Consider the following 8,529-nt stretch of genomic DNA (forward strand, 5'->3'; position numbering starts at 1 on the left):
CTTTTCACGGCTATCCTATGGGAATTACCGATCTAAGAAGACAGCTAGAGTCTTTATAAGCTTATTGACGCTGTCAACTAACACGGGCTGACCATAGAGGTATAGGAAAATGGCCAAACTTAAAGTGTTAGTGACATAATTTTCGTCACCCACAAACTTAAAATGCTAAAAAAATCCTTGAAAAATCTATTTTATTATGATATGTTTACTTTTGTATTTGGTTTCGTAGAAATTTGTAAAATTGCAATCAAAGTTTAGTGTTTGGAAAAGGCCTAGTTAAAATTTTGTTTCGCTTGATGACGTAGTAAGGAGAAACTTTCACTGTAGATGTCGCTCACGTGACGCCTGTTAGTGTCTCAGCCTAAGTGTTAAGCCTATTTTATTCAGATTCGCGCGGCATTAGTAGACTCGGGAGTCTCGGGCGCGCGCGTTTGGCTTTTCCGCGAGATGCCGTGAGTGACGTAGCAAGGAGAAAACCCGCCAAAAATCTTCTTCGCAAATTTGCTTTTGCCCCCCAAAATTTCAAGTTTTCAAAGTGTTTTTTCTGTGTTTTATTTCATATTTAAATATTAATCAAGCATATTTTTGGAATCAGAAGAGTTTAAACTCTCAAAAAAGTAAGGTTTTCTTTAGATTTGAGATCATTTTTAAATCACGTCGCTATTCCTTTAACAGTACGGTGGCTCCCTCAACTGCCTGGTAAAGAACCATAGTACAGGCCACTTTTTTTTTTTAGTCTTCTTGGCGAGGATTTTGGTGGATTTACTGTTAGAGAGAGAGAGAAAGAAGCTTCGTCTTTGGGTTCTGAATGTTAAAATCCCCTCTTTGCTTTTTAACGGGACAGGTGCCGAGTCCCTGTCCTTCTTTCCTCCTGCTCTCAGGGATTAAACCAGTCTTCTTAAATTAGTCCCTTCAAAAAGTCACCAACACTCAAATGGAATGTATCCCTTTTCACCCAAGAATATTGAACAACTGGACAATCACGGATTCAGAGAATATTTAATATTCTTTATAGCGAATTTAATATTGCATATTCTAGGGAGAATGAAATGTATTTGGGGGGAGAGAAATAAGGGTATTGAGGCGCAAAATGAACTTAATTCGGGAAGAATGGGATTATGGGTAGGAGCTTTAGTTTTTCGACGTACTTTTCCCCCTCCCCTCCCCAACTATTCATTAAAAATACAACATTATTAACGAACATGGGTGTTTATAAATTCCTACACACAAGCAGTCTAAGTATTTAATTGCTTATATATTAATTAGTTATTTAATTACTCGCGAAGTTGACCATTGATTTAAGTAATTAAATTTAAAATTTAAACTCACCATTTAGGATGCAACGTGTCCTATTCCAGAAATGTCCTCAGTAATTCGCCAAATTCATCTGAAATAAAAAAGAATATGAAAGTTTAGTTGAAACGTAACAGAAATAAGGCCTAAATTAAGACCAAGGCTTAGAAAAATTACCATTAATTTAGTTATAATTATCATCCTGATATTAATTATTTTCGGCGTTCTAATTCGAACCAAGGCTTAAAAATTTACCCTAAAAAGGAGAGAGACTCAATTTCAACGCGTGTTGAGGGCAAAAGCGATCGTCAAATGGCGAAGTTTATTTTTACCTCTCCGTGTGACGTAGTCCAGGAGAGGTTCTGTAACGGCCGTGTCTGTGTGTGTGTCTGTCTGTGTGTGTGTCTGTCTGTGTGTCTGTCTGTCTGTCCGTTGTTACACCCACGTGACCGCGTTCGCAGTTTGCGTATCGGAGCAAACGTGTTCGCCATTTCCGAACTGCTTTCACAGTCACGGAAATGGCTCCTCTACTTGAGTTCTCACACCACCATCTTCTGGTCTTTGTCCATCCCACACGGACACCAGTCTGTTCTTACTGGCTTCTAATCACCACCATCTTCTGCTCTTTGTCAATCCCACATTGACACCAGTCTGCACTTACACTGGCTTCTAACACCACCATCCACTGGTCTTCCGTCTATTCCACATAGACACCAATCTGTATCATTGGCTTCTACTCCATTATCATCGTTTGGTTTTAGGATATACGCGGCGATCAGCTAGGGTTACGAGAAACGTCTAGCCTCCCTAAGGTGGGATCGCCACCAAAGGTTTTCGCAATTGCGCTTTTTCCTTACTATTATAATGGAAACGAATCGTATATATACCCCAAATTTGAAAAAAGCGGGCAAGAGGGGTACCCTTAACTTTAAACGTCAATATTAGCAAAGTTTGAGAAGATAATAGGTATAACTTTATTTTAAACGATTTAACTATTATTAATGTTAATTATTGAAGATTAAAATAATTAAAAATAATTATATTTATTTAAATATTAAAGATAAACCTCTGGTGCAAAGAGAGAGATTATCATTGCCTCCTATATCTACCAAGGCCCGTGCATGCGATATATTTCCTTCATTGCCTCTTATATCTATCAAGGCCCGTGCATTGTGATATATTTCATTCATTGCCTCCTATATCTATCAAGGCCCGTGCATTGCGATATATTTTTCAAAACAACAACAAAAATGGGAAACCCCAACTCAGAAACATAATAACGTTTTCATTGGATACTTTAAGTTTATATAATCTTCTTGACACGGAGAGGTAATATTTTGGTTTTCCCAACTTGTTTATTAAAAAAAATAGGCCAAAAAAAGAATTAAATTAGTAAATTTTTAAAATGGATAAATTTTGCTTAGACCTATAGTTTAAATGCAGGCTTTTAAAGACTGAAGTTCATAATTCAGAGGTGAATTTGTTAGGGAAGTAAATAGTTTCATTTCGAAAAAGGATTTATAAGCGATGTTCTATTGAATAAGGGTCGTCAAAATTTCACCTTGAAATTGCAAGGAGTACGAAACAAGGGCGGATGGATACGAAACACAAAATCCTCATAGAAAATAATAGTTCATGGTTGTATTTTATAAAAGGCAGGAGAGCTATAGAGTAAAAATACTTTAGGAGAGTAAATACATATAAGAAAATAAAATAGGGAGTTGGGGCCAATTCTTTCCCATAGAGTTATAGATAGAAGTTAGGGGGTGTTTTACCCCCAAAAGATATATACGTGTCACCCTAGTTCTATATAGGGAAGGTATACCAGCGCGCACCCTGTATTCCCCCGAAAGAGGTACTTAAGATAGGATAGGGCGTCCACGGCACCCATAACGTCAGTCGCCTATAGCTCGATCACCACCAGAACAGTACGACGGGGATCTTTATTTAGTGGGGTCCATCCCCCCATCCCCTTTGAATGACCAGTGCCACACGGTATCCCTATTAAGAACGTGATAGAAGACATACCCCCACTACCCCGACCCCAATATAGTTCCACCGTTTGGTTTCGATTTCGATTCCCTAGCAGCAACTTCAATATTCTCTGGAACCCATTTTGACATGAAGGGGGACGCCTTGTTTTTTTTTGAAACAAAAATATAATCCTGTGGACTGCCTTTTACGACTTAACTATTGGACCCCCCTTTCTCTCCCCCTCGGGGGGGGGCAGAAAAAAAAAACAATCGACAACAATAACTATATAGGATAGGAAAAGACATTCCCATAAACAAAGCCGAGAAAATAGAATTGTCCTATACTTTTTTATTTTTTGGGCCTTGTCGCTAAGGCGCATGACTTTCAAATTTTGAAGCAAGTTGATTTTTCGAGTCAATCTGACGTCATTTTTATGGGTTATTTACGTCACAACTGAATTAAAATCTCGGGTAAAGATATTAAGTTTCCATTTCTTAACTCAATCTGACGTCAGACGGACTTAAAGTCTTAAACGCGATGGGCTAGGGCAGGGGGTGATATGAATTGGAACTACTTTTTCTAAAATCACGCTTCCCATAATCTCTTAATTGCTAAGCCTAATTAATCAATTTCGCTAGTATTAGTTTCGTTTGAAACGTTTAGCTAATAATTATGGTTTAATTTATTACCAGGTTAAAGGAGCCGCTAAGAACCAGTCTTGAAACCAAAGTCAGTCAATGTTTCGATAGCGGGAGCTGGACGCCATCTACCCTGGAATACAGTTTGTCCTTCTAACCATCAATCGATAACGAAAGCAATGGATGGATGGGAAGGGGGTCGACGAGAGACGCATCTTCCTATCAGCGCCGCCATCAGGGTGAACCACCACGGGATCACAACATCCAAATCAAAGAAATGGCCTCTCAATAGGACAAAGACAAACTCTGTAAAACATTAGAAATAAAATATGTTTGCTTCGAATAATAATGTATAACGCGTTTGGAAAAATGATTCTTTCTTCCCCCCCGGGCCCCCCAGTTTTACCAAAATGTTTTAGGGGTACATTGGGTCGGTCTCTCTCTCACGACCTCAGAGTGCACGAACCCCAACAAAAGTTTTCCCTCCAAGGCAAGAGAAAAATAGTTTTAAAAATGTATTTGTCGATTTGCGCACAGAAAGAGAGAGATGGTGCATGGTTCCACCCTATAGCGAATGAGAGTCATTCGTCATTGGGACCCCAAAAACCTCCCTTGTTTACCCGGAGAGGTTGAAGATATAGAACCAAACCAGCTATATGAAAGCTAACCAGTAATAATCTCCCGCCGATAAGTTGGAAACCCCACCAGGACAGGTAAGTCGCTATGCCCTCCCGATACCAGAGACCATCCTGCACCACCGATAGTGTTACGGACTATCCATTTTCAACAACAGATTCCAAGCATCTCTCAAAGACTAGGTAGTTCCTGGCGAATCATAACTAGCGCCGGGAAAAACATAAATAAGGATGGGTTGACCCTCAACCCTTTAGGTACCCAACCCCTATGCCCTCGGGGTCCGGCCTATAGTACCCCCTTAAAAACTCACCATACATATCCTATAAATATATATATAAGTTTATGGTAATATATGCATAACAAACGTGGCATTTTTGCGGCAACATACAAACCGCTGAAATATGTAAAAATATATTTGGGTATACTTATTAAGTTATTAGTACAGATGAGGCCCGCGCTTCCAAAACAACAAATTAACTTTTTTGATAAAGTCATTATCACCATTACTACATAGCTACCCTCCCCCCTTATAGGGGGCACACAGAAAACGAAAGAAGCGCCACTATAGGAGGGCTAAAAGAATGGGGCAGGTCGGATATGAAACATGATTAGAAATTATTTTCGGGGGTTAGCAAGCATGCACGGTGAGGTTATAGTATAAGCCTCGCGGGGTCAACCGCAAAGTGGATTGCACTTGGCGCCTCCAATAAGAAATCATCCTCCTGAAGAGATATGTTTTTTTCTCTGTGGCCCCTCACTCTCTCTCTCGGCGTTACGCCAAGGGGCATCAACGAAAAAATAGATAGATATTACCTTGTCGGAACGCTAATCCCCATTAATCATGTCTTTCCTCTCTTTCTCTCTAAAGAAAAAATGGAAACTTCTCCCTCGTGTTCACATTTTCTTAACGGCCTATGATTGGGTGAAGCGATCGAGTGATTTTTCCAAGCATGCATGTGGGATAAATAATAACATGTACTTGATCATGGTGCATGCACAGATTAGTAAGGGGGGGTGTAAAATTGGGCGTTTTTTTTTCTTCAAAGTTCTTTCTTTTTGAAGAAAGAAGTCAATGATTTAGGAGGTACTGTGGTGCGCGAGGCCCAGCTCCGACGTACATAATATTTCATTTTCAGCTTTTTATAATAAGTAGAAAAAGGAAATAGTCATGCGCAGCCAAAAAATAAAAAACAGAAATAAATTTATAGTGTCAATGGCCCTTTAAAGGTGCCTCTCTTAAACCTTGAACATACGAGAACCCGAAATGATAAAAATTAAATCGAGAAATTTAAAATAAATATAGTTAAAATTGAAATTAACAGAACCGAATAATCCAGGTCTAATTCTGTTTTTTTTTTCTTTTTATTCAAATAAAATTCATTATAATTTTCTCCGGGAAATGAAAAGGAAAAAATAATGAGAGGCATGTACCCCCTTATCCCCCTTTCTTAGATGATTAAAAAAAACGGGGGGCATTCCCCCCTACCCCCAGCAGCTAGCTCATTTCGGCCCCTCATAAAATAAGAACGAATTTAATTTGCTCGCAAAAATTCTCTCATGCAGGTCGCCATTTTTCCGAGCCAATGCCAATCGAAATTATTCTACACCAAGAAGCGTAAAAAAGAGGGGAAAGGGGGGTGCCTTCATTTTGCAGCCTCATTAAAAAGATAGCCCCCCCCCCCCAACATTAAAGGGGCAGTGAAAATATTAAGGAAAAGGAACTAGTATTCTTATTAACAGATGTACATAGTAATTTCGTGAAGATGCCATACCAGAGATGGATTTAATTTTAGAAGTAGGAATGGAGAACAGAGTAAAGTCCCTGACCCCCTTCCACGGGACAGGGGGGTATGAAAGAAGAGGCGGTTGTCATAGCAACAGAGGTAAAAAGGAATAACCTATTTTTCGCCGTCTCCGTCAGCAACGTCATCAAAACGTAGTTGAAGTGAGCAGCCAATAAAATAATTTAAACTTTTCGTTACGTGTTGGAGGGAGGGGCTCTATACTGGGCTGAAGTAAATACTTGTCGTTCTTCATTCCTACTTCTAAAATTAAATCTATCCCTGGCCTACCTACACTTTTCCTTTAGTCTAGTTTTTACTAGGGGGATGGGGGGGGGAATAAGAGCGCCAAAATCTTTACTAATTTGTCGAGGGTGGTGGGGCGGTGGACGATGCCTCTCGCATTATAATGACTCATCAAGGATGGCTGAGCTTTTCGCGTTTCTATGACAACCGATGAGTGGAAAAGAGTAGAAGAGAGTGAGTCTAAGGTGCGGCGTTCGGAGTCGACACCTAACACCCTTCCCTTTGCAGGCAGGCGTGGTACCGTCGCTACACTTCTGACCCGATACAAACAAGGTTATTCTTAAGGGACAGATCGACGTAAATAGGCACTGCTGGGTCCTTTAACAGTTGGGGTATGGGGGGGGAGGTCTTCAAATGGGGGGGATTCATTTGACGGTGGCAAAATGCTTAGCTAAGGTGGAAAATAATTTCTAGAATTTCTTAAATCGCTTCCTTCCTCTTTTTTTTTATTTCCTTTCGCTTGGATTTCTTTATTCCTTCGAAGGAAATTGCTCGAAATTAATTATTTTTTTAATGCTTTTTCTTAATCCCCGAGTTCTATCTCGTCTCCCCCTCATTCAAATTATAAAAATTTAATTTGCCTATTTTTTATCTTCCTTCCTACCTACTGAATTTTAATGTCTCGAAGATGGAATACTTACCAATACATTTTAGAATTTCCGGAGCGATGGTCAAGTGGTCAATTGGCTATGGACAGTACTGTTCCTTCAAGGGAAGTAACGGACGGACATAACCTGAAAATTAAAAAAATAAAAACATAAATGTAAGTTTTATTTATTGCGAGAAAATTCATTCGACACATAAAGAATGTTTATCGCAAAGTTTCAAAACTAAAAGTTGCATGGACCAATAAGAGGTAATGGGCGCAAGACTGGCAAGCGGGATAGCCCGAAGCTCTCTATCTCTCCATGCAGGGGTATAAATGGGCGACCTTTAGAACCTCGATAAGGGCTGGACACGACCTTTTAAAGAATTCTTACTTACAATAAAAAACAGAAAAGAAAAACTGAAAAATTTGAGAAGGAAGATAAATTTTATTTTTTTATTTTTTTCAAAGATTTTTATCCCTTGAAGAAAATGTGTTTGGAAAACGATGGGCCTGGCTATAGAATGATGATGGCATCTCTTTATTATTGACTATGTTAGGTTCAACGGAAAGATACGACATAGTGTCACTACTCTCATTATTAGATAGCTTTCTTTCAAGCGCGAAAAATGGTGGCAGAGAAATAAATTTTGGGGATATAATTATTTGAATTTAGAGAAGTTTCAAAAACAATTTTAGGTAGATGGGATGATTAGGGCGCGTTCAACCGAAACCCCCTTAGAAAATAAACGCGTCTAAAATAATCATACGCAAAAGTTTTCTATTGCAAAATACGTATCTATCAATCATGATCCTTTTACAAAATAAGTGACCATTTTGTTTGGGCGGCAGGATCTGAGACGAACGTGGTAGCCATAGAGAATAAATAATCATTGGACCGGTGCATGATGGTCAGACGCTTATAACACGTCTGCCAGCCTCAACATTATTATTATACTGCATACTTTTATTATGGATATAGAACAAGTCACATCAGCTAGCTACCAAGGAATGGGACCGTTAACCCTAAATCCTGGCCAGCCAGCCGCGTTCTAAAAATGTTATTAAAAGGAATCCCAAACTTCAGGCTGTTTTTTCTTAAAAATATTGTAACTTCTGGATGAATTTTGTCGGAAAATCTCTTTGAAAAACGAAATATATCTCTTCTCCGCGTCTTGTTATTTCTTATCCTCAAGTTACCAAAATCCCACCCATCCTCCTACTCGAGAAAAGCTTGCCCCCATCTTTCTAAAGACTTAAAAAAATACTTCCTTCTGTTCCCTCGTTTTTGAAGAGGAAAAACACCATTTGCCAT

General features: G+C 39.1%; 1 protein-coding gene and 1 long non-coding RNA gene across 3 annotated transcripts in view; one reads left to right on the forward strand and one right to left on the reverse strand.

Moving 5' to 3' along the window:
• Nucleotides 1-4,096, reverse strand: part of LOC149690670 (inversin-like) — a 41,937-nt gene extending 37,841 nt beyond the window's left edge. The window contains exons 1-3 of one of the 2 annotated variants that reach the window (XM_089870259.1): nt 3,957-4,055; nt 1,471-1,549; nt 1,330-1,387 (exon numbers count right to left, since the gene is read on the reverse strand). The gene's annotated coding sequence lies outside the window, so the exon portion shown is untranslated. Of the gene's footprint in view, nt 1-1,329; nt 1,388-1,470; nt 1,550-3,956 lie in introns of both variants that reach the window. The other variant, XM_089870258.1, reaches the window with a different exon arrangement.
• LOC149690671 (uncharacterized) overlaps nt 1-4,261 on the forward strand; it is a 32,022-nt gene extending 27,761 nt beyond the window's left edge. Inside the window, exon 2 of the long non-coding RNA XR_016383780.1 lies at nt 3,960-4,261. This is a non-coding gene — a long non-coding RNA (uncharacterized LOC149690671). The remainder of the gene's footprint in view (nt 1-3,959) is intronic.
• The last annotated feature ends 4,268 nt before the right edge of the window (nt 4,262-8,529 follow it).

Source organism: Phalangium opilio, unplaced genomic scaffold (genome assembly GCF_054372755.1).
Source record: "Phalangium opilio isolate 3A_F unplaced genomic scaffold, DU_Popi_V2 ptg000031l_1, whole genome shotgun sequence".
Classification (NCBI taxonomy): domain Eukaryota; kingdom Metazoa; phylum Arthropoda; class Arachnida; order Opiliones; family Phalangiidae; genus Phalangium; species Phalangium opilio.